Below are 26044 nucleotides of genomic sequence, written 5' to 3'. Positions count from 1 at the left end.
TGAAATTGAGTTGCACTGCAGAGAGTCCCAGAGTTGCTGTTGGGAAGGAAGGCCAAAGGTATCACTGGAGCTGCTGCTGAGTGGGGAGGCATAGGATCTGTGTTCTTCAGGGAGGAAGGGAGAAAGAAGAACAGAGAGGGGACACTAGGAGGGGTGATGAAAAAAATAAATGTGGTGGGGGAAAGGGAAGGAAGAGTTAAGACACTGGCAAGGGGGAAGGAAAGATGCTGGAGAGAAAGAGGAAGAAGAAAAGGAGAGACATTGGAAGAGGGGAAGGATTGAGGGGAGATACTGGGAAAAAAGGTCATTGTAATTTTCAGGTAGCCCTGTTAATGATTTTTAAAGTTATGTGTCTCTCTTCATAAAATGTTTGGGAATCTCTGCTGTAGGAGCCTAATATTCATTTTTTGTTTTACGGTCCTGACTTCTGTACATCAAAATATTTATCCAAAAAAATTGTCATTTCCCCCCATTGTTTTCACTTTTTATTTATAAGATTTCTATATATAAATAAAGATTTTCTCCCATTTTTGTACTTGTAATAAACACTGATAAATTCCCAGGGAAAAAAACCAAAACAAAACTGAAGGTCCCTAAAGCTATACCATGCTGAGTCAGACCAGGAATAAGCAGTGTCAAATAATTGTTTATGAACTTTTCCTCCAGGAATTTGTCCAAATCTCTTTTAAACCCAGCTATGCTAGCCGTCTTGACCACATCCTCTGGCAACAGCTTGATTGTGCTCTGAGTGAAAAAGTACTTTCTATGATCTGTTTTGAATCTGCTGGTTGTTAGTTTCATGGAGTCTCCCCCTTGTTTTAGTATTATCTGAAAGGGTATATAACTATCCCCTATTTACCCATTTTAGCCCACTCATGATTTTCTGTACATACTCGTATAAGTTGATCTCATGTACAAGTCCAGGGTATTTTTTGGGCCCCAAAATCAAGATTTATCTGTCAGCAGTGAATAAGTCGAGGGTAAAACCTAGGGGGCTTATGAAATGGTGAAATCATACTAAGAAACAAATCGTTAACTTAAGAAAGTTGGTTTTATTTTTTAAAAGCAGAATAATGAGTCTCATAATAAACTATCATTTAGCAACTTAAGAAAATGTCCCTGCTGTATGAATCCTTCTCTTTTATTCACATCCTTCCAAGTCTGATTCTTCATCATCGGAATGTCCGAATAAATCGTGGAACTGTTCTTTGGTGATGCCATCAGTGTAAATGTTGTCTTTGATGTCTCCATCTGTTGAATCATCATCCGATGCTGATTCGTCTTTGTCTTCATAGATGGTGTCATCTTCTGATCCATCTACAGCTTGCTAATGCTGCATTTCAGGAATTATTTCTTGACCATGTCTGGTGGAATTGACTCCCAGGCATCCTTTATCTGGTTTCATCAGGTTCCCTCCTTTAGTTAACTTTGCTTGATCAGAACATATCCATTGATGCCACAAATGCTGCAATTGGTTGTTGAAACAGACATCTAACAGCTGGAGTATGAATGTCAGACCTCCTGGAATCACTGCTAATGTGATCGCCATTTTCTTTGCATCATCCTTCTCATCCTCTGTTATATGTGTGCGGAACATATCCTACACCAATAGCGATGGTCGGTTTCTTAGCTCCGTGTCTGGTCACCTATCCCACACATCACACAGCCACCATTTTCTTCCCTCCTCATCCATCCAGCCTTTAGAATGAACCCGAACAGTTACACCTGCTGCAATTTTTAGGTTCTTCGGCATCATTTTTCTCTTGAATATTACTACCAGACTTAGATTTGTGCCATCTGCCAGGCAAAACAGGACCACCGTGAAATGGTCTTTTTATGACCAGTTGTTTTTACAAGTGGTCTTCTCACCAATGCCAGATACAGTGTGATTGCCTGGTATATCAAATGTCATCGGCGTTTCATCCATATTACCAGTTATTCATATCAAAATGATTCTTTATGCTCTGCTGAATAATTCATTTGTGGAACGAACAGATCTTTTCATCATGCTCTTTAGGGAGTTTCTGTGAAATCTTTGTGTGCTGACAAAGGCACAATCCATATCGGTTCATGAACTGCGAACACCAACCAGACGATGCTGTGAATTCTTTCAGACCTTTGGTCGCTGAATATTTTTCTTCTTTTGCCATTTGAAGGGCATGAATCCTAATGTTCGAGTTAAGTCATAATATAGCCATTCTGTCTGCATTCCATTATCCAGTCATCCAAATCCTTTTTCATTCCTTCAAAAGGCTCAATTTTGAAACATTAGGCTTTCTTTGAAGTTGGCATTTCTAGCAGCTTTTCTTCATTTTTTCGCCAATCTCTAGTGAGTTTTTCACTCATGTCAAATTATCTTGTGGCGACAAAATTATTGGCCTCTTCTGCACCTTCTATAACCTTCGTTTCAGTGATGCAGTGTAAGATGCTCTCTTCTTCTCAGTGCTCATTCTTCTGTGGGTAAGATGTCATTATTCTATGGCTATCCCTGCTGTCTGAATCCTTCCCTCCCTCCCTCATGGCTGCCCCTCCTATTTGAATCCTTCCCCCCCTCCCAGTCCTTAACTCACCCACTGCTACTTGGACAATGACGGCACTTGCATTTGTTCAGGAATGTCCCTCCTCCTTCTCCGCTATCTCCCAGTGTAGCGGGAGGGTCATCTTCTCCCCCACAACTTCTCCGGATCCCTCTACTCAACTGCTCGCTGCTGCTAGGACACTGATGAGCCTTCAATCATTCTGGCGCATCTTCCCTCCTCCCCTACGGGGTCCCAATGTTGCGCTTTGAACCACCTGGTTCTAAACGCGTCAATCGGACTCTGGCTTGGGAGGGGAGAGGATGTGCCTGCGCAACTGCGAGTGCCATCCTGCCGGCACGATGAAGATTGACCCATAGATAAGACGACCGCGATTTTAAGGACCATTCATAAGGGTAACATTTTTCCACTTATACACAAGTATATATGATAATACATTTCTATTATATCCCCTCAGTTATCTCTTCCAAGCTGAAGAGCCTCTGTCATAAAGGAGCCATTCCATCCCCTTTATACTGTTTGTTGCCCTTCTCGGTACCTTTCCTAATTCCACTATATTTTTTTAGATGAGGCGACCAGAACTGCTTCTATATTGATCCATGGTCACACCAAGGATCAATATAGAAGCATTATGATTTATTCTCTAATCCTCGCTAAATAATTCCTAAACCTTTGACTGATGCTGCACACCGAGCTGAGGATTTCAATGCATGGTCCAAAATGACTCCAAGATTGTCTAATGAATGAAAACTTTGGGCTTTCGATAGCTATAATGGAGAAATTCTGATAATTACTTTTCAGGGCATGGGTACCCATATTGGGGGAGGAGCATGTGCACCCCCTCTGGGATTTTAATGAATAATTGTCACTATTTCTCCAGTTTTGTTTTTGTACATCTCTATTTGTTTATGCCTCCCCCTGCTCACCCCCAGCCCCCATTGCCTTCCACAAAAAAATATTTGCAGCAAGCATTCATTTAAGGGTGATGGGGGTCCGTACAGGCAAATGGAGTGAGAAAAAAAGTGAATCTGCTAAAGAGGAAATCCATCCCAGTGGAAAGTGAATTGAGATGTGAGAAGTTTTGGAGAAATGCCGTGAAGCCAGCGCAAAGATTCATAGATAGCTAGGAAATCAAATGTGTAACTGGGGAGACAGAAATAGCTGCAGAAATCTCAGCGTGAAGGAGAAGACAGATGGTAGTTAAAGCCGACTTCTTTAAATAGGAGCATCCGACAACCTACAGGAGAATGTGAGGAGCAGAGCCAGAGGAATTCTAGAATGTATAGGGCGGGGTAAAGCTGGCAGAGGTCAGAGGGGATGGATAATGCCTCTGTACAAATCATCGGTGCAGCTCTGGAGGTCTGGATCTCCAACGGGGTCTAGATAGGGTGGAAGCAGTCCCGAAGAGGGCTATCCACCCTATGAGGAGAGACTTAAATGTATACACCCTATGGGAGAGGAGATATTCAAATATGCAAACAGGACAACTAATGCACAAAAGGCTAAAAAGGAAACTCAAAACCAGAGGTCAAGGTGTGAGGCTGAAAGGGAATCGACTCATGTGTAAGAAGGATATCTGTCTTCCCAGAAAGGAGGGAGAAGTGCTGGAGGCAAAGACAGTATCAGAATTCAAGAGAGCATGGAATTGGCACAGAGGATCCTTAGCTATGGGGAAGTGAATCTGAAATGTCATTCATTCATTTCATTTATTAAAATGTTATAAAAAGATGTAGGAAGGGAAAAGGGGCAGAGTAGATAGACCTGCCTGTCTTTATCTGCCTTCACATTCTATTTTTCTATGACACTACATTCATCTTGAAAATTCGGAGCAGGTAAGTATGCAGGTGGTTTGAGCTTTTAGCGTATCTAAACTAGAGAAGTAATTTATTCTTTCACTACAGTTAAACTTAGATTTCATATTCTGCAGTACTGAGCATAATGTGGCCTGTATTAAAGTGTATATCCCTTTTCTACACATGGCAAACCTTTTGTGCTGCATTACTGCTACAGCACTTTTCAGGGACAGCATGGGACGTGCTTTCCAACTGCTTTCAAGGAGATGACGTCCTACCTATTTGGTTTTGATATATCACTGTTTCACTGTCTGTTGGAAAATTCATCCATTTAATATGTAAAATCCACAGTCACATCAAAGTTACAGGTTACATGCTTGCACGTTTATAACCAAATTCACAAAGCCACAGAAATATCAGTTCAGTTTTGTATTAATCCATTTCACTGATCCTTCAGTTAACAAGGTCCCCTGAAAACACGGCAGGCTTGGAACAAAAGCAAATTTTATCATAGAAGTTTCCTCAACACAAGCAAAGTAAACAGAAAAAGGAAAATGGCTGCATCAGCACCAGAGATGACCGGCAGTGGCCAGAGCTCAACCAGCCCCCTAGCGGGAGAGCTTGACAAATATCCCGTACAAGGATCAGAGTTGGATGTTGTGTGCCCCAGGTTCTCCTGGTTTCTGCCACACAACACCATCACTGTCTCTTTTTGCTCTCTTATCATTATTCATTTTGAATATCGTGGTTACATCTCAGAATGGAAAGTACATTTTGGCTGTTTAGATTGTAACTAGAGGATTGCTTCAGGATGCTGAAACTAGTCCATAATAGAAGCTAGAACATACAGTTTTTTAGTCCTTTCCACCAGAGCGGCAATACTTTGTTTAAATTTATTCCAGCTATTCTCTACTTGGAAAAGTGAACTCTTGCAAAAGAAGCATGGTTTTCCGAGCAGGCCATTGCTGTCACATTGTATCTGGATTCAGTGCCAGGACCCTGGGTAAAGACAGGGGTGCACTAAACAGCTCTGTGAGCTCTTCTGGAGTTGTACACATCGGGTCCCATGGCCTTATCTACTCTCATTTCTCTAAGAACTTTCCAGAACTTCCTCCTTTACAATCATTTATAACCCTGCATCTTCTTTCCTAATCCCCCTGTGGCTTTTGCTTCTGCCTTATTTATTTAAAGGTTTTTATGTCCTCTTTGCATTGATCAGAGAATATTCTCCTCTGGGGGGTTTTCTGGTCTAACTGGTTTCCCTGCCTCCCTCTGTCTTTTTCCTGATCATTTTACTTCTAATTTCTATGCAAATGTTTTGCTCATTTTCATATTACCTGTAGGCCCTCTCCAGTATGAAACGTGCTGATGAAATAGATTATTTGACATCTTTCATTTGCAGAGTACAATGTGTGGTTAGGATTTTTCTGATGACTAAATGGAGAGATAAAAGGTTCCTGATGCAGTGGCTACAGAGAGACTGCGGCCCTCCTACCAGCAAATGATTCCTTTTACACCACTGCATCCGAATGCGAATCAAGCATTCATTACGCTTGCTGATAGCAAAAGCTTTGTAGCAGTTGGAGGAGGTGCTCATTATTCCTGGAAGACCGCACAGAACACCTTAATACTTTTATGAAGGCTTAGCCTGGAATGAGGAAGGGTAGCTTTGTTTACTAGGCTCATCACACTGACATTTTCTAGTGAAGGTAGACTTTGTATGCAGAAAGAGTAAAGGAGATTATTCATACAGGACTTATGCGCCAGGGGAAAAGAAATGCGCTTACCATGTACCCCAGATGCCTCCCTCATCCCCTCCTCCCCAATATTTTGATTTGAGGCAGAGGGAGTACATAATATATATATATATATTTGTGTTCAAGTGAGAGCACATCCCTTACCCCACTCCCATGCAGCTCTCTCTCCTCCATTCACCACCTCACCCAGGTGCAGTCCTCTTTCTTTCGCTCTTTTCCCCCAGTCCCCTCAATCTCCTCTTCTCCCCCACCCCCGTCTGTCTTTCCACTCCCCTCCTGTCTGTCCCACCTTCCTTAGCCCTCCTCTACTATCCTCAGCCCCGTCACTGAACCCTCACTGCAGGGTCTTGACTGGGGCCTTCTCCTGCTGGACCCCAACCAGGAGGAATGATGCGACTGCCTTGCCCACATTTAACCCTGGCAAGCAGGCCAATAGATTTTTCAAACCCAGGGGCTTATGGCGAGTATGTTTGAATACAGCAATTCAGCCTAGCCATCCTCCTTCCACAGACTCATTTAAATTTGCTAATCTGCATGGCCATTACTCTTGCATTTGGAGCCAATCTGACATCTGTTTAACCACTTTGGAGAGCCATGATCTGTGATATTTGGCATCTTTTAGTGAACTGCAAGTCACTTGAAATTCAGCAGCCCCTTAAATAGATGAACAGCACAAAACGTTGCTCACCAAACAGTGCGCCTTACAAATTGCCATGGAGATGGGGGCGAGCAAGCAGCATCCCCCTCTGCCTTTTATCATCTGGCTCAAGACTCAACAGTTTCTCAAAGCAGTGACTCAGATGAGGGGTGGCTTTTAGCCAAAGACAGTGGTTGTTCATTTTGCAGTCTGGTTTGTTAAATAGACAACTCTATACGGATAGCAGCAAGCAGGAAGAATACTGAACAAAGCATAACAAACAGCCTTGTAATAGGTAGATTATTGCTTTCTATAAAGGTTTTATCATTTCTCTTGATATACTTCACTTTTGTGCTGATTATAGATGGAAGTCAGTTTCTATATGAATGGTCTAATTGGAAGCCATTGCTCTGTGTCAAATGCTTTGCATTCTTGATGCTTTATAGTTGTAATAAAGAATTGCAATTTTAGACTCCAAAGCAGTTGAAAGTGGTTTCTCTATATCACAATTTGAGACCACATGGGACATTAATGGCAGATGAAAGATGCAAGGCCTCATTTACTGAAGGGTATGCTATTTCTGGGTGGGTGCTCCACTCTGGACCTGGGAGATTCAAGTCCAGTACCCCCGCACCCAGGACCACGCTGGCACATTACCATAGACATAACACCAGCCCCAGAAATGGGAGTTCATTTTATTCCACCTCTGTCCTAGGAGTTAATATTTCCAGCATTAAAGCAACGTGAGTTAAAATTTCAGGGCTTTAATGCAACTTCTTGCTTTGGGGAATATTGATTTATATCCCGCACCCAGTGAATAGTTCAGGGTGGGGGATTAATAGCTAATTCCTTCATTAACATGGGATATATATGGGGGAGCGCTAATGTGTGTGCACAGTTTTACTCCCATTTATTTATTTATTTTTGATTTAGCATCCTTATTAAACTGATGAGTAAAGTTACATGCACAATAATGTGCGCTTAGCCTAGCACACCTTATTATACTGGCCCCTGAATGGGGTTCTTCTGTGGTTTTCTACTCAAGATAGTGACATACCAAGGAGGAAGGCAAAAAAAAAGACTGTCCTGTATTACACCCATTGCCCGCCTCTGACTTATCTGGCTACCTATTTATCCGGATAAGTGGCGAACGATGAGCATAGCCGGATATTCTACAGCTGTCACTTATCTGGCTAAGTAGCTTTGAATATCAGGTTCCTGCTTATAAATTCCCTCCCCTCTAGCGTTTTACTCTCTGCCACATTTGCAATGTGCACCAAGCCTGATTGCTGACACATAATCAGGTTTCGGTGACTCAGCCCGATTGCCTTTTGAATTATATTTTGCATAAGAAAATTACCACCATTGAATAAACTGTTGGATCCACAATTTATCCTCCTTCCCACCCTCGTTTGCTTAGATAATCTGCTTCTGTTTGCCTCTGACTCTGCTGTCAGTTTTAGGACCTGATTCACTAAGCCTTTTCTTCCCCATAGTCACTGAATAAGAGGAAAAAAAACCTTAGTCAGTGAATCTGGCTCTAAGTGACTGTCACAGTTTTGTGAAGAATAGCCAAATGCAGCACATGGTTTGCGTGGGAGGACAGGGGAGGGAAAATGTGTGCATGCACAAACATTGATTTTCTTCCCCTTTCTTTAGCTCTCATTGATAAAAGGGATAGAAGACAGGACCTACAGTGGAATTCATCAATTGAAAACAATAATAGAGTTGGATATAGTGCCTAACATACTACATATTTTCACCAAAAAAGAAAATGAGAAAAAAAAAATTCTTTATTCGCCCGGCTCATTTTCTCCTTGATATAAAGGAAATCCTAATACTAAGGTAAAATAAAGGTATGATTACAGACCCCATAAGCATGGGTGAAGTGGAACAACAGTGGGCCAAATTAAAAGGAGCTATTACAAAGTCAACAGATCTACAGGTTAGAAAAGTTAAGAAGAGTAAGAGGTGGCTAAAAAACTAAAGACAAAAGGAACAGCATTCAAGAAGCATAAAGGATCCCAAAAAAGGGGCACAGGAGATGAAGAAAGAAATAAGGAAAATAAAAGTCAAGTGGAAGAAAGGATTGTCAAAGAGGTAAAGCGAGGTGAGAAAACATTCTTCAGATACATCAGAGAAAGAAGGGAGGTCAGAAGTGGAATACTGAAATTGAAAAGTGACAAGGAGCTTTATATAGAGAGAGATGAAGAAATGGCAGAAATATTAAACGAATACTTCTGTTCGGTGTTCACTAAAGAAGACCCTGGAGAAGGACCATCGCTAGTTAACAAGACGATGGAGGGGGGTGGAGCAGATGAAACTCCTTTTACAGAAGAGAATGTATGGGAAGAGCTAGGAAAGCTGAAAGTGGACAAAGCCATGGGATCTGATGAAGTTCATCCCAGGATACTGAGGGAGCTCAGAGATGTGCTGGCAGGTCCGCTGTGTGACCTGTTCAATAAATCCTTGGAAACTGGAGTGGTGCCGAGTGATTGGAGAAGAGCGGTGGTGGTCTCGCTTCACAAGAGTGGGAGCATAGAGGAGGCTGGAAACTACAGGCCGGTTAGCCTCACCTCAGTGGTGGGAAAAGTAATGGAGTCGCTGCTGAAAGAAAGAATAGTGAACTATCTACAGTCAGAAGAACTGCTGGACCAGAGGCAGCATGGATTCACCAGGAGAAGGTCCTGTCAGACAAATCTGATTGATTTTTTGATTGGGTGACTAGAGAATTGGATCAAGGTACAGTGCTCGATGTGATCTACTTGGATTTCAGCAAAGCTATTGATACAGTCCCGTGCAGGAGGCTTGTGAATAAAATGAGAAGCTTGGGAGGAAGTGCCAAGATGGTGGCGTGGATCACAAACTGGTTGACTGACAGAAGACAGCGTGTAACGGTAAAAGGAACCTGCTCTGAAGAGAGATCGGTGTTAAGTGGAGGGCCACAGGGATTGGTGCTGGGACTGATTCTGTTCAATATCTTTGTGAGTGACATTGCAGAAAGGAAGAAGGTAAAGTTTGTCTATTTTCAGATGATATTTTGATCTGCAACAGAGTGGACATGTCTGAAGGAGTAGAGAGAATGAAAAGTGATTTAAGAAAGCCTGAAGAGTGGTTGAAGATTTGGCAGCTGGGATTCAATGCCAAGAAGTGCAGAGTCATTCATTTGGGATGCAGTAATCCAAAAGAGCTGTGTAAGATGGAAAGTGAAAGGCTGATGAGAGAGGGATCTTGGGGTGATAGTGTCTGGTGATCTGAAGATGGCGAAGCAATATAACAAGGTGATAGCTAAAGTCAGAAGAATAATGGGCTGCACAGAGAGAGGAAGGACCAGCAGGAAAAGGAGGTGATAATCCCCTTGTACAGGTCCTTGGTGAGGCCTCACCTGGAGTACTGTGTTCAGTTCTGGAGCCCGTATCTCGAAAGGGATAGAGCCAGGACGGCGGTGGTCCAGAGAAGGGTGACTACAATCGGAAGACCTTTGAGGAGAGGCTGAAGGATCTGAATATGTACACCCTGGAAGAGAGGAGGTGAGGGGAGATACAGACCTTCAGATATCTGAAAGGTTTTAATGATGCATGAACTTCAAACCTTTTCTGTAGGAAAGTGAACAGTAGAACTAGGGGGTCATAAAATGAAACTTCAGGGTGGACGACTCAGAAGCAACATTAGGAAATATTTCCTCACAGAGAGGGTGGTGGATGCCTGGAATGCCCTTCCGGAGGAGGTGGTGAAGATGAAAACAGTGACAGAATTCAAAGGAGCATGGGATAAACACTGTGGATCCCTAAAGGCTAGAGGACAGAAATGAGAAAAGTGTGCAGGGAGGGGGAGGGGTAAACTTGCTGGTGCGGCAGTTTCTATCCTCAGCAGAAGGCACCGGGATTTCTACCCTTAACCAATAACCCTTGATGATTTTGATGCAACTGCAACATTGCCACCTGCTTCGATAGCAGGAGGAAAAGGGGAACTGGATTCAGACAACCAAGAGAGCCTCGACCTTTACAGTCTGGAGTACTGATTCACAGAAGGGAAAAAGCACAGGACTGCTCCTATGGCCAGATCTATAAGCAAAGCACGACAAGCAGCGCTGTCTGAATTTTCAAGAAAGCTCATCACCCACTAAAAAATGCTGCTGGGTGCAATTTTAATGGATTAACATAAGGCTCGGGGATAACTGCACGGAGCGGCAGTTACTACCTTAAGACGTTTGCTGGGCAGACTGGATGGCGCATTTGGTCCTTTTCTGCCATCATTTCTATGTTTCTATGTATCAATGTATCATTCCTTACTATAAGGGAAGGACTGGTGCATGCAAAAGCCCCAGGTGTGGTTCCCACACACAGGTCCTTGCTGCTTGGGCTAGGCAAAGGCTGGAAATATTTGCAGCTCCAAGGAGAGGATCCTAGCGCTCGACATGCACCAGCCGCTCGCAGACCGCACGTACCAAGCTGTGAAGGGAGCAGCCCAGGCCCTGCTTCTCAGATAAAGAGCATTGCTTTGATGGGGAAGCTATGGAGGGGGTGGGGAACCTGGCAATGGTATATATGAACGCTCACGGCGTCTTGCCTCCTCGTAGGCAGAGGCTGCTAAAACTGGACGAGAGCGACTTGGCTTGCACAGCATGGTAAATCTCTCAGCAGTTACTGTGACCTTCTCTTGGCCCCTGGGAGCAGCAGAGCACAGAAAGTGGGGCAATTACCCTCAGGTAGCCTGGATCTGTCCATTGGTGGAACTCTTATCCACGTCAATGACCTGGAAAGCATTATAAGCTACAAGAAGTACAGTAATAAATAATGCAATGATTCTTTCCTTTTACAAGGTGAGGAGTCCTGCATGCCAGATCTGAAGCATCCACTTAATGCCATATATAGAAAACAGAGTAAACACAAAATTGCATTTGTCTCTTCCTTCTTACTCACCAGCATGCTTCTCCATAATGGGCTGTTAAGTGTATAGATGGAGCTTGTACACACCATACGCACACTCCCAAAACATTTATGCCTTCCCACTCCCACCCCCATCTCTTGCAGTGGTACAGGGTTCATACATTTTATTGCAGTGAGACTCTGTACACTGTCAGCCCAAATCCAGGCTTTTTTTCCCCCAGCTAACAGAGAACAGTAACCTGGGAATTAATCGCTGTGTTTGTTTTATATAAACTTATTCCTTTACCTTAACTATAATATGTGCACAACAGGGAGAGATTTTTTTTTGTTTAATTTGATTAATTTAAACATGCTTAATAACTGTATCCCCAGCTGAACCAGTTGTCCACTGTGGTGTACAAAAATACACCATCAAAATACAAATGCACAGAAGCACAGATAAAAAGAGGAGTACCAGCCCTCCTGTTCCTCAGCGCTTGTACCAGCCCTTTACCGGGTACAGCCAACGGTATTAATCTTTAGCCCATATCCCACCTAGCACTAGTAAAACCACACACCACAGGTGCGCGGAAGCTCATTCCAAAGTTTCAGCCCTGCCACTGAAAAGGTTTGCACGTCTAACCTTAACCAGATGCATAACCTCCAAAAATGCCAGGTATACGTCTTAGAGCAGGGCTGACTAATTCTGGTACTCAAGAGCCGCAATGAATGTGCAGGAGAAAGATTTGCATGCACTGCCTCTATTGTATGCAAATCTATCGCCTGCAAATGTAATCTCCCGCTAAAATCTAAATCTAATGGAAGTACAGCACCCGAAGGCCTTGCAGCATCTCAGATGCTGGTTCTGTGGGCTTTGACCAATGCTGGCCCCTGTAAGCGGATGGATCCACTGACGGCCTGCAGGTGCCTGGCTCGAGTTCTCGTTGCTATGCTACAGCGCGGGATGATTTTACGGCCGCAATGCACATCGGCACCAGGGAGAAACCCCCCCTCCGCCCCCAAAAGACTTCCATCATCTGCTGGCTTTCTGAGCAGTGAGGACTCGACGAGTCTTTATTCTCATGGGTTACAGGTTCAGAAATGCAAAGCGCCTTTATAACAGGGGCACACCTCGGCGCATTGCTCAGGGGGAAGGGGACGGGGGATGGGGTTTGAGATCCTCTTTCCTGGTTTGAGAGATACTGGAGGAAACTGGACCTGGGAGCTCACCAGATTTCTCTTCATTGTTTCGGACCAGAGAAAAGTCCCACGTCACTTCGAAGCCACACTGCTAATCTGGCCTGTCTCCTTTTGGAATATGCACCATTAGAAATGATTTTAGATACTCTTATAGGCATCTTAATTTCGTCATAGATGATTGGTAGCACAGGCTGTTGATGTGCCTACTCCAAGCAGAAATAAGGGAAAAGCCTCAGTTATGATAAGAGATGAGTGTTTTATGTTCATAGATTTTAACAAAAAGAAGAGAATCTATGTGAATTCCTCACAGAGCTGAACCTGTTGAAACACTTTTATTTTCTACCAAAATAAGCAACTGAATTTTACATTACCAAAACCTTCACCACAAAACTTCCAACTTAAACAGGGTCACTTGTGATACAGAAAAAAATGTTAACAGGCACTCAAGAGGGCTTTGAAAACCGGTGCTATTTTGACGAGCCTCACTGGAAGGGACTCCGCAGCCCTGGTTTCTCTCAATGCGCACTCTGACCTTCTGGGTCTCTTCACTGATTAGGACCGAGGGCTCCTCTGGTGATTTCCAGCAGGTTCTTTCCAGGCTCCTAGGCCGTACAAAGGCTCTTCTTCCTCCTCATGCTTTTGATGCCTTCGGAAGATGGCCGTCTCCTGCCTGGCTGCGTGGGGCTTGCCCTCTCTAAAATCCCAGGCTGAATGGCAGCGTCTGAGTCTCTCTGGCACCTGCAGGATGTTGCAGGCCTTGAACCCTGAAACCTGGAACATGGAGGCACTGGACGAGGGGATGTCTCGGTGTCCGACTGTGCTCGGCTCGGTCACTGCAAGGTGGAAAGAACTTGTTCACCTGTAGCCTGCTCTAACCTCTGGGTCACCCCTGAATAAGTATTTTCAGTTTAATTCAAACACCACATACACACAGTGCTGGAAGGGTTGGGTGCTTTATGCTTCTAGAAGACTCAAACCATCCAATGTCAGAAGCTAATATGAGGGTTTCGGGATGTGCAAGTCCCCTATACGAATTTTCAGCTTTAAATAGATTCCGAACTGGTTTTTAACAAAAAAAACAACAGCACATTAGCAATGATACTCTTCTTAATGGGACTGATACAAACATTTTACATGGCTATGCAAATACAGTCTTCTCCGGCGAATAAGCATTCATCACCTGATTGAATTTGAGTCTCCAGCAACTACTTTACCATGACAAAATCCTGGCAAGAAAATGTTTATCCCCCGTCTAAACATCTTGAATTTAAGATAATTAAACCTTCACAGCAGGCCAAGAAAAATCCTGGTTCCCTAAAAGAAGTTTTGTAAAATGTTGCCCCTGTCTGTAATGTCACGTTTAGTTTGGTTAATCTCAGGGCCACTGCAGAGTTCACTTGGCTGAGGAAAACAGTGCTGTGTTCCTCCCTGTCCAAGGGAAGATTCTGATTCTGCCCTCCTCGCTTTCTAATGACCCTGCGTGACTGTGACTACCCCAGCAAGGACGCAGAGTCGTAAACAAAATCAAATTGCCAGGTTCAGAAAGGACTAGCGCTAAGGCTGCCACACTCTCCTGGGCTAATGCCATTGTGCTAGTCTATTATAGCACAAAGGAAGGGTGGAGTAGGGAAGCTCACATATGCAGGACTTTTCAAAACAAAAGAATGTGTGGCAACACTCTGGACTGTTCAGTGGTCCGTTTCCTTGACAGATGATAATAGCAATCCTGAATTAAATGACAGCGTGCACGGTTTGCTATTATCATCTGTCAAGGAAACGGACCACTGAAAAATTGGCGAGCCTCTCACAGCACATCTGGGTACTCAGGCCTTGGGGTTATCTCCTACAGGGAATGTGGCTTTGGCTGGAATGCCTTGGTTTCGTGACAAGTGTGCAAAAGATAGCGCACCATTAATTTGGATATCAGGATACCGTCTGGCTTCATGGATGTGACAGAAGAAGTGCAGCCCATTGGTCTTCAGACACAGAGCTAATCTGGGTCCTGTATTATGCCAGTGAAAAAAATGAACATAAAATTAGAGTAAGGAGCTTTAGTACATCTGGTGCTAAGTGGCTCTTCCACTTAGCACCAGATGTACTAAAGAAGTTTTTTCTCTATTTTGTCTATGATAAAAAAAATGCTTTGCACATCTGGCCCTTAACATTAGACAGAGATACAGTTTTATAGTCACTTTATTTAAATATGCTTTTTCTCTGTCGATGTTAGCAGCTGATGCTCTGACTTGGATGGCAAACAAATAACCCCGAAGGCATAAAAAAAATAACCACAGCGAGCATGCAGCTTCAGGTTCATTAAAACTATTAAGGGTCTATTTCACTGAAGCTTCTCTCCCTACTCTGTGCCTGTGCAAAAAACGCTCAGTAAATGAGGTCCTAAGTGTATTAATACCTTTTTTCCAGTGGAAACATTTTAGAGCCGCAGTATGAGGAATGATAATTTTAAGTAGCTCAGCAGGGATTTATTAGGATATTATTTTTTTAGGTATATTTTACTAGTATAAGAGCACCAGTTGTCGACAGTGAGTCAGTCTATCAGGTGTACGCAGCACTGTACACAGGGCCGGCGGAAGCACTAGGCGAACTAGGCGATCGCCTAGGGCGCTGAGCATTAGGGGGCGCCGAGCCGCTGACGGCCAATGGCCGCCGGTGGACGTCATCCCAATGGCAGATACACACAGCAAGAAGATCGCAGGGCCGTGGTACAGTCGCGTCTAAACATGCTGGTGCTCCTCCTCCTTCCTGCCCGCGCGGCCCCGGAAGAAAAATGTTGCCGGAGCCGCGCGGGCAGGAAGGAGGAGGAGCATCAGCCAATGCAGGAACTTCTCCTCCTTCCTGCCCGCGCGGCCCCGGAAGAAAAATGTTGCCGGAGCCGCGCGGGCAGGAAGGAGGAGGAGCATCAGCCAATGCAGGAACTTCTCCTCCTTCCTGCCCGCGCGGCCCCGGAAGAAAAATGTTGCCGGAGCCGCGCGGGCAGGAAGGAGGAGGAGGAGCATCAGCCAATGCAGGAACTTCTCCTCCTTCCTGCCCGCGCAGCCCCGGAAGAAAAATGTTGCCGGAGCCGCGCGGGCAGGAAAGAGGAGGAGCATCAGCCGCGTGCCGGAAGGAGGAGGAGCATCTGCCACGTTCAGAAGAGGATCAGCGCGGCTCGAGAAGACCGGGGCCGCTGCAGAGCCCATCCTGCAGTGGCCCGTGAAGAGGAGGCCCAGAGGTGAGAGAGAGAGACTGAGGGTTTGTACAGTGTGTATGTGTGCGTGTATGAGATGAGTTGAGAGACTGTGTGTGTGTGTGTGTGGGAGTGAAGACCTGAATGTTTGCAGAGACAGCATGGGAGAGCCTTTGTGTGTGTGAGAGACAGCATGTGGTAGTGAGAGCCTGTGCTTGAGCAAGACAGCATGTGGGAGTGAGAGAGAGCCTGTGTGTGTGTGTGTGTGAGTCAGCATGTGACAGTGAGAGCCCGTGTGTAGGAATGATTGTATGAGAGAGAGCATGTGACAGTGAGAGCCTGTGCTTGAGCAGGACAGCATGTGGGAGTGAGAGAGAGCCTGTGTGTGTGAGTCAGCATGTGACAGTGAGAGCCTGTGTGTAGGAATGATTGTATGAGAGAGAGCATGTGACAGTGAGAACCTGTGCTTGAGCAAGACAGCATGTGGGAGTGAGAGTTAGACAGCATGTGCAAGAGAGAGACTGTGTATAAATGATTGTATGAGGGACAGCATGTGAGAATGAGTGCCTGTGTATGTGAGAGAGAGAAAGCATGTGAGAATGAGAACCTGACCGTGTGTTTGAGGGAAGCAGACAGATGGAGAGAAAATAAATATGTTATAAAAGGAATTGGCAAAAAAATAAGAAAGGGAAGGTGGAAAAAAAAAAGCCTGTGACCAACCGATTAGAAAACTAAGATCAGACAGCAAATGTAAAAAGAAATAAATTACTTTTTACTGATTGGAACATGTAATCTTTGGGAATGTGCAAGAATAGCACTTTCTCTATGCGGATCTCACAATGTACGAGATCAGCATAGAGGAACTGGAAGCCCATGGGGCCTGCACAGAGGAGGCAGCAGAATGGGCTTCAGTGCCAATAGCAGCAATCAGCACCTCCGCAATAGCCATACAGCGGCAGTGACAGTGGCAGCAGAGGGATGAGAGAGGCTCTGAGGTTGCTGGCAAAAGAAAGAGAGGGGGTCTCTGCCTTTAGTGTGTGCATGTGTATGAATGGGAGTCTGCCTGGCGGTGTATGTGTGTGAATGCATGGGTGCCTGCCTGAGGGTGTGTCTGTGAATGAGAATGTATGGGTGTCTTCCTGGGGTTTGTATGTGTGAGAATAGGTGCCTGCCTGTTTGTGGTGTATGGGTGTGTGTGAGAATAAATTGGTGCCTGCCTGGGGGTCTGTGTGTGTGAGAATGAATGTGTGCATGCCTGGGGGATGGGGAGGGAGTGGTGTGAAAATGAATGGGAGCCTGCCTGGGGTTCAGTGTGAGAATGACTAGGAGCTTGCCTGTGTGTGTGTGAGAACGAGTGGGAGCTTGCCTGGGAGTGTGTGTTTGTGTGTATGTGAGGGAGCCAGTGAGAGTGAGAGCATGAGTGTGTATGAGAAAATCCAGGGGAGTAAGAGTTTGTGTGGGGGTGTGTGTGGAGGGGGAGAGAGTGCCTTAGAGCCTGAGTGTGTCAGTGTCTGTGAGAGCGAGAGGTTATGGTTGGGTATAAGAGCATGAATGTGTATGTATGTGACAGTGTATGTGTGAGAGAGAATGGACATGTGAGTATGTGTGAGAGAGAGAGGATAACCTCCTAATCCTCGACAATATCAGGGTGACTGGAAATCAAGAGCTCCCATGTATGGACAGCAGGGGCTTTTTAAAATCCTTATTAATTTTAATTATTGTGTGTTATTTGATATATGTACTGTTTTGAAATATTTTATTGGTGTTTGGGAAATTGTAAAAAATGTATATGATTTTAATTAATAGAAATTCTATTTATCAGTAGTTTTAAAATATTTTATTAGTATGGTTTTACTATTATAACTGATGCTTTGTTTCTTGATTTTATTTGTTTTATGAGGAATGGTGGTTCTGTTTTTCCATTATTAATACACAGAGTCTGGCTTCTTGGGGTTTCCATTCCAGTTTTTGTCTAATTTGTGCTCCTTTATTTTGTATTCTGTATTTGGTGAGGGTCTGTCTCTGCTCTGTGTGTGTGACCACGATGAGAGATTCTGCTAGCATGTAGTGTCTGTATAGGGATCTATAGCAATCGGGTTTGTTTTGTTTCCTCAGTAGGTGGTGTATTGTTATCCCAGGACCCAGTGTAATATTTACCCTTGCTTTTTCACAGGTAGGGTTATTATTGTTTGAATCCTTGGTGTTATTACTGTTATGTTATGATGGGATTGCAGTATAGATTTTGGGTGTCTTTTTTGCGGTGCTTTGTGTTAGTTCACAATGTGTCTGGCAGTGGAAGGTGTTTGTGCTGCTGTTACTGTGAGGTGACACCAGAATTTGAAAATATCTTTTAGTATGATGAGCTGTAAGGGAAACATCCAAGCTCCATTGTTTGGGGGAATTTCAGTGGATGCACAGAGATACAGAACTGGAGGTGCAGGATTTGTATTGACATTCTGTCCCTTCCTATATATTCTCATAATCCATATAGAATTAGTTGAATGAGGCTATCAAATAATTTTATAGTAGTTTTACTAGAAGTGTGAAACTGGCCAGCTTTTTAAAATAATGCAGAGGACCCTTTGGACTTTTTTTAACAACACTTTTTTTTATAACCAATTTTAAAGCAGGATCCATGCTATAGAGGTGGGTGTGATGAAGAAATGTCATTTTGGCTCCCCCCCACCCAAAACAAATTCTTCTGTCTAGAGATGCCACTGATTTTCTGTGGCACACAAATGCATTGGCCCCTGGGCGCCGGAGACCCTTGGTGCGCCACTGGGTGCGAGCCATATGGGGCCGCAAGTGGTGGCAAAGAGGAGTGGAGATTTGGCGGGCCGCAAGCAGTGCCCAATCTGCTCGCGACCCAGAAAACCCCAGTCAGCGGGCGTGATTGAGAATGAGGTAGGAGTCGGGGCCGAGACCGGGGGGGGGGGGGGGGGGGGGGGGGGGTCGCAAGGAAGAAGGCTCGCCTAGGGCGCCAAATCCCCTTGCACCGGCCCTGACTGTACAGACACATAGCAGAGACAGTGCCTTCCGTGCAGAACTTGTAATCTAGTCAAGACAAAATGAGGGAAAAGATTTCAAATCTCTAAGGCAGGTTAGTGGGTGCAGTGTAATTGTTCATCTATACACGTTGGAACTCCCGGCCTAGGGAGCAGATTTGGCTGAAGTTCAGCACAGGGGAACAAGAGTAAAAGTTGTCGGGGGGAATTGGGATTTTGTCTTGAATCACTTCAAAACTACAATTGCCCAGCAACCTTTTAGTCTTGATGGCCCTCATCCCCGGCCAGCTTGCACTTGCTTGGAGGAAGGGTCCTGCTTCCAGCGGGCACTTTCCAGCGTGCTCCTTTTGACTCTAATTTTGTTTCCAAGGCGCTAATAGTATTTCAAGCTTTTGAAAGCTCCCTCTGTTAGGAAGCGAAGCCAACTGGAGGCTGCCAATCTGCTCCTTACCAGAATCTCAGGCAGGCTCTGAGTACACGACAGGCAGCTGGAGAGCGGGCTTGAAGTCACCGTCCCTTTCCAGGACTTTCCCCAATGCCTCTCATTTTAAGCTGATTTACTTTGATAATGGGGAAGGTGGAAAGGTTATGGTAAGCTCAAGTTCCTATCGCTATTCTCCATTCAGGCAAAGAGTCAAAGGAAAGTCAATGACTCTATGGAAGGGAAGGAGCAAGTCCCTCTGTCTTTTCCAGTCCACATTTCTAAAGGTCCAATGTAAAAAGACAGGAGTAAAAAAATGAGAGCAGAAATTCAGCGCACATTTTCTTTATGCACATACTAAAAAAAAACCCCCAAAACCAAACCCAAAATGTTTATTCCTGATGCAGGAAGCTAATAGGATGCAAATATATTGGGAGTTAGAAAAAAGCATGCAAAGCCAAAATGTGCACCAAAAAATGAATAGTATGCACAACCCAGGTTTCCAGAACATTAATCATGATTTATGAGCAGAACACGACTGCAAAGGTGCACTAAACAGGCATAAAGTTCAAATAAAACCCCATGCTTCTCTGTGAGGCAAGGCAGGCACTTCTTAGCGCAATTGGCACCCCTGGTTTTCTGTGCCACTGTCTATCATTATGTAAGCTCTTTTGAGAAGGCACTCACGGTAGCACCATTGCCATTACTTTGCAGCACCCAGCAATTGCATTTAGGGAATCAGAAGGCACCAGGACTTGACGCCGGTCCCCCACTGACCTCCTCACTCCAGCTGGTTTTAAGATCAGCAGCATCCATGTTCTTAATGCCACATTGATAGCAATGCATGCAGGGTGTAGGATAACTCACCATCTGTTCCAAGCCCCAATATCCTCCCGACAACAAAAACACACTTTCCTCTTTCCAGAGAGAGAGAGCAACTATCCTCATTTGTGCTTCGCTCGCTTTATAAACCACCTGCAAGCAGAAAGAAATGTAGTTTGCCGACTTCACCAACATCATTCTTTGCACCCACTTCAATAACGTAATGACTTGGAATGCCTTGTGATTTGGCTGATGGTTTAGGTGGCCGCTTGCTCAACTCGCCTGTTTCGTGTCACCTTTAGAGTAGGGGGCTCCGGCAAACAGCAGGGATCACTGGCCTTGTCACCCAGGCAACAGCTGGTGGCTCCAGTTTTTGGGAATCACCAATGGGTCTTTTTTTTTTTTTTTTTAGGATATCCAACATTTGCAAATTATCTGGGGGTCTTAGGTGAAAGGTAACAAATATGCCTTGTGGATTTCAATGGTACCAGAGCTGTTGGCCAGAGTTGTTCTCTGAGTTAATGAACCCTATTTCCAGCGCTAGTGTCGCAGGCTCCCTGCTCCCCTGCAAGCGCTTACTCTCAAGGCCTTGTTAGGAATAAAGAGCCCGCGACTCCATCAGGGAGTAGGGCACAATGGGGGCGGGGAAGGCAAGGCAGGGTAGGATCGGGAGGGCGGGCCGGGCCTGGTGGGCGTTGCTTGGGTGAAAAGGGGGCGCGCTGCATGAGCGGCCCCCTTTTCGACCAGGCACCGCCGCCACAGGTTTTCATGTCGCTTCCACAGTATTTAGCTAGAGGGAGTCCATACTTGTCGCAGCCCCTGGTGTTGCGCGGTGACCAGCCAAGTGACACCCTCGCATATAGGTTACGTAGGGGACGGCCCGGGGGAGGGGGGGGGGCCAGCGGCCCCGGAGAACTGAAGCAGGCGGCCCTGACTGGGCCAGCGACCCAGCAGGTCTCACAGACCCTCGACGCTTTGACGGCCAAGAGGGTGAGGGAGCACTGAGGCACTTAGACCAAACGACCCTGACTTTTACGGTCGGGTCACCGGCAATGACGCTGTGGCTTCGATGGCCAGGTGTCAGTGGTAGCTGCCCGGCTTCTACGGCCGGGGGGCAGTGCACAAGCCTCAGCGGAAATGATGAGCTTAGCACTTGGTTGCATGGGGAAGCGCTGGTCACCAAGAGCTAATTCAGTATTTAAGTTAATGCAGTTATACAAAGTTGTATTATGATGCTATTATTGCTTGTTGCTGTTACTGTATTTATATGGGCTGCGGCCATTTATTTATCCATCCAATAAAACTTATCGAATGTTAAGCTGTGTGAGCCTTTGTAATTAGGGGGGTGTGTGAGAGGGTAGACGCAGCCTTTCAGCTGCCCACATTGTGCTTTTTATCTACATTCTTCTTGCCAGTACTCTGGACTCTGCGGGAAGATGCTGGAAATAAATACATCTGCTTTTAAATTCCTTTCACTTAGGTCAGGAGTGAGCCATGAAAGAGGGAGCACCTCTATGCCCCTATGGAGAGAGAAGGGCTGGGACAGTGGACTGAAAATGTCCTTCCAATCGATTTCAGTCTTTGCATTCTTTTAAGTCCCAGCTTGCAAGGTCTTGAAGCTTTACTGTGATCATCTTCTCAGCTCATGCACGCGTAGTGCTTCGGCCATCCTGGAACAAATGCAGCCTCTGCAGTCCCAGAAAGCCTCATGGTCTTTATAATCCTCTACTCAACATTTGCTAAAACACTTGTTTGATTCCTTGCAGATCTAAAGCTTCTACACCGGCTGAAGAGGAAATGTATGAGCAGGGGGCCTCCTGGCCTGCGGCAATGATTAAACCACATTTTTTGTTCTCAGCTCTTACAAAAGCATCAAGACCCCAGCCATGCCAGTTGCAGAATATTACGACTAGAAGACTCCAGGGCTGAGCAGGATTTTACCAGGAGAATGAAGGGGGGAAAAAAAAAAAAGAAAAGGTCTGGGCTCTTACCTATAGGAACCAGCAGCAGAAGATGGGGAAGAGCAGAGACGCTGCCTGCAAACGTTGCCTCCAAATCATTCTCCTCTTCTTAAAGGCACAGGCTCGCCTTCCAATGCAGGGACACAAGAAAGAGTTCCAGCTATACTCACACAGGCCGATGCATTGTAAGTGCACTCAAAGGGGGGGGGGGGCTTGGATCGAGCACCCGTTTTCCTAATGCACCCCCATCCACCTCTCCTGGGCGCCCAATGCAATATGCTAATGAACTGCTGCATTAAAAAGGACGCGCTAGGGGAATTCTGTGCATCCCTAGCGCGCCCTTGGTATCGGCACCCAGGAGGCGTGGCTGGGTGCGGGATAGGAAAACGGACACTCAATATGAGTGTCCATTTTATCCTGCAGCAGCTAATTGCCTGGCACAATATACACGGCCTGGAGCGTGTGTGTGGGTGTATCATGTGTGTGTATCGTGTGTGTGTATATGTATGTGTGTGTATATGTGTGTGTGTATCGTGTATATGTATGTGTGTGTATATGTGTGTGTATCTATATGTGTATGTGTGTATATGTGTGTGCGTATATATGTGTGTGTGTGTATCGTGTGTGTGTGTGTATATATATGTGTATGTGTGTGTATGTGTGTGTGTATATGTGTATTTGTGTGTGTGTATATGGTGTGTGTGTATATGTGTATGTGTGTGTATGTATCTATATGTGTATGTGTGTGTATATATGTGTGTGTGTGTATATATGTGTGTGTATCGTGTGTGTGTATTTGTGTGTGTGTATATGGTGGGTGTGTGTATATGGTGGGTGTGTGTATATGTGTATGTGTGTGTATGTGTATGTGTGGGTGTGTGTATATATGTGTATTTGTGTGTGTGTATATGTGTATTTGTGTGTGTGTATATGTGTGTGTGTGGTGTGTGTGTGTATCATGTGTATGTGTGTGTATGTATATGTGTATGTGTGTGTATATGTGTATGTGTGTGTGTGTATATATGTGTATGTGTGTGTGTGTATCTATATGTGTATGTGTGTGTGTATCATGTGTATGTGTGTGTGTGTTTGTTGTGAGCCCAGAACTATTTTTTTTTCAGGCAAGCCTTTTTCATTTTGCATGGTGCTGCTTTCTGTGGTTCCGCCTCCTTAGTATCCTCGAGCGTGTATGCAAACCTCTCTCCTGCCTATTCATTGAGGTTATCCTGAAAGCCTGGCCAGTTTGTGGCTCTCGAGGACCAGAGTTGGCCGTCCCTGGCCTAGGGCACCAAACAGGCTTGCACCTGCCCTGGGGAATTCCCTCCCGGCAGAGCTCAGAGAAATACCTCCTTACTGTCTTTTCAGGAAACAAATAAAAGCCTGCCTCTTCCGTCAGACCTTTAATGCCAAACCACAACAGACACAGAGGGACAGCAGGACGCGAGCTGGCATCACGTTGAATGCTTTAGACCTGCTGCTTAAAACATATGGCTGCAAACCTTTATTTCCAGAATTAAATCACTCGTATTAGCGCCATGCAGTTTATAGAAATTAATCAGCAATGCTTGGGCATCTTTTCATTGCCAAGCTGAACTGTTAAAATGGCTGTTGCTTTATATTGTTTGCCCAATCTATTGCAAAGCTATAAATAGCCTTTGCTCATTTGCTGCGGTTCTAATTCTACTGTAATGTAAACAGCTTTGGGAGAATTTTGTATTAAAAAAAAGGGCAGGTAATAAACCCAAATAAAACACAATAAAGATAGAAGAGAGGAAAACCCTGGCTAGTTGCAAATAAAGGCTGATAGCACCATTGCTCAGTGGGGACTTCTTTAGAGGGAGGTGGAAACACCCACAGCGCAGGACGAGACTGGGAATTATTACCAAGAAATAAGAAACGAACTCCCACTCCAGCCACGTGCAGGGCTTGCCGTGGTTGCAGTGAGAGCACTCACCTCACGATGGCAGGACCCGCAGCTCCCGGCTGCCTCCTCTCATGCCACCTTTCGTGCCGGGCCGCCATTCCTCTCTGACTGCAAAGTCCGCCTCCCTTTTCTGTTTTGTCCCGGCCACCGTCACCTCTTCCTCGCTCCCATGCAGGCCCTAGCACCACCGCATTTGATTTTACCAGAAATGACATAGTTGCCCATCCCCCTCCCCGAAACCTGACGGCAGATCCACAGGAGAAGATCTCCCTGTAAGGTGGCCTTGCGGACACGTCATACAGGAATGCCTGAAAAGTAATATTTATGTTTATTAAACATGAGGAGTTGGCTTGGTGACTCAGCAGCTGTTCTAGGTGTTGCCACGCAGAGGGGACCCAAGGTCAATTTGTGGACCAGGGACTTTGCTCCCCAGGTCTGTGCAGTGTGGCCAGCTGGCAGCACTCATGGCCCTTGGAGCACGGAAAGCCTCAGCCATTGCTCACATGGGGAACTTATCAGCCAGATTCAAGAATCACAACTGCATGTTTTGAAGGGTCTGTGGTTGCTTGACCCTTGCCCATTGGTCACAGTGGCCAGGCAGAGGGAGGAATACAATGAGGTAAAATAGCCCTGCTCCTTGCGCACGAAGACTCACAGTGCCGGTTCCCAGCCCTAGAAGGAGGAGGAGGAGGAGACTGCCATGCTACAGCCAAAACAAAAAAATAAAGTATTACAAGAAGAGGGAGGTAGAAAGGAGATGAAATATTCAAACGCTCTTTACCCACACCTGAGCCATTTTTTGTAGGGGGATGATTCAGAGGAACTGAAACAAAGCGTGAATCCTGAAGCGGTGCTAGAGGAAACTGGCAAAGCACCAGGACCTGACAACACTGACCCCAGCCTTCTAGGAACTCAAAATGCAAAACTGCAGACCTGCTACTGCTAATCCGGAGCTTATCCTTCCCACGCGCCTCGCTCACCGAGGACTGGGAGGAAGCCAGCTCTAACACCGCTTCTCAAAAGGGGCTCCAGGGGTGACCCAAGTGGCTGTTAGTTTAAAAATAAAATTATTAGGATTGGATAAACATGGTTTAAGGAGGAAGAGACAGCAGGGATTTAGAAAAGGGAGGTGATGCCTTACTAATCTACACTACTTCTTTGCAGATGTGATGAAACCTGGGGGTACAGATGAGTTGTTCAACAGCACTTTTACCTTTTCAGAAGGTGCTTGCTGGAAGTCCCTCATCATGGGATCGGAGGAGAGGTCTTGCTGGATTGGGAACCAGTTAAAAGCTAGAAACAGAGAGTAGGGACTAAATGATCAGTTTTCTGAATGGAATGAGACGAATAGTGACAGGCCTCAGCTAACTGTACGGGGGCCAGTGTTGTTTTAACATATTCATTCATGCTAGGGAAAATGGAACAAGTGATAATCAGATCTCCAGACAACACAAAAATATTCACAATTCTTAACACGCAGGCAGATTGTGAGGAAGTGCAGGACAGTGCTCGACTGGCAAACTGGGCATCTAAATGGCAGCCGAGATTTACTGTGGACAAGTGCACGTGGGAGGAGGAGAAATACACAATGCCGTGCTCCAGCGTAGGTGCTGCGATGCAGGAAAAAGATGCTGGAGTCAGCGCGGACAACACATTCAAAGCTGCAGCAGTCAAAAAAAAAAAAAGCAAAGAGAATGGTAAGGATTATTTAGAAAGAAATGGAGACTAAAAATAGCAAATAGCCTGTTACAGATGCATGGTGTGGCTGCACCCCGAGTACTGTTGTGTACAGTGCTGGCCACCCCAGCTTATAAAGGCAGAGCAGAGCTAGAAGAGGAATAGAGAAGGGCAACAGAAGTGATAAAAAGAATGACACAGGCTCCCCATAGGAAGAAAGGCTAAGGCTAGGGATGCTCAGCTTGGACAAGAGTCATG

General features: G+C 45.3%; 1 long non-coding RNA gene across 1 annotated transcript; it reads left to right on the top strand.

Annotated features, from left to right (window-relative positions):
- Positions 1–15962: 15962 nt before the first annotated feature.
- LOC115073473 lies at positions 15963–25788 on the top strand. The gene is made up of 3 exons (XR_003852023.1): positions 15963–16021; positions 21991–22370; positions 25590–25788. It is a non-coding gene; the product is annotated as an uncharacterized LOC115073473 (long non-coding RNA).
- Positions 25789–26044: the final 256 nt, after the last annotated feature.

The sequence above is a fragment of the Rhinatrema bivittatum genome, chromosome 11 (genome assembly GCF_901001135.1).
Source record: "Rhinatrema bivittatum chromosome 11, aRhiBiv1.1, whole genome shotgun sequence".
In the NCBI taxonomy this organism is placed as follows: domain Eukaryota; kingdom Metazoa; phylum Chordata; class Amphibia; order Gymnophiona; family Rhinatrematidae; genus Rhinatrema; species Rhinatrema bivittatum.
The sequence above is the reverse complement of the archived record's forward strand: the minus strand, read 5'-3'. Positions and strand labels throughout refer to the sequence as shown.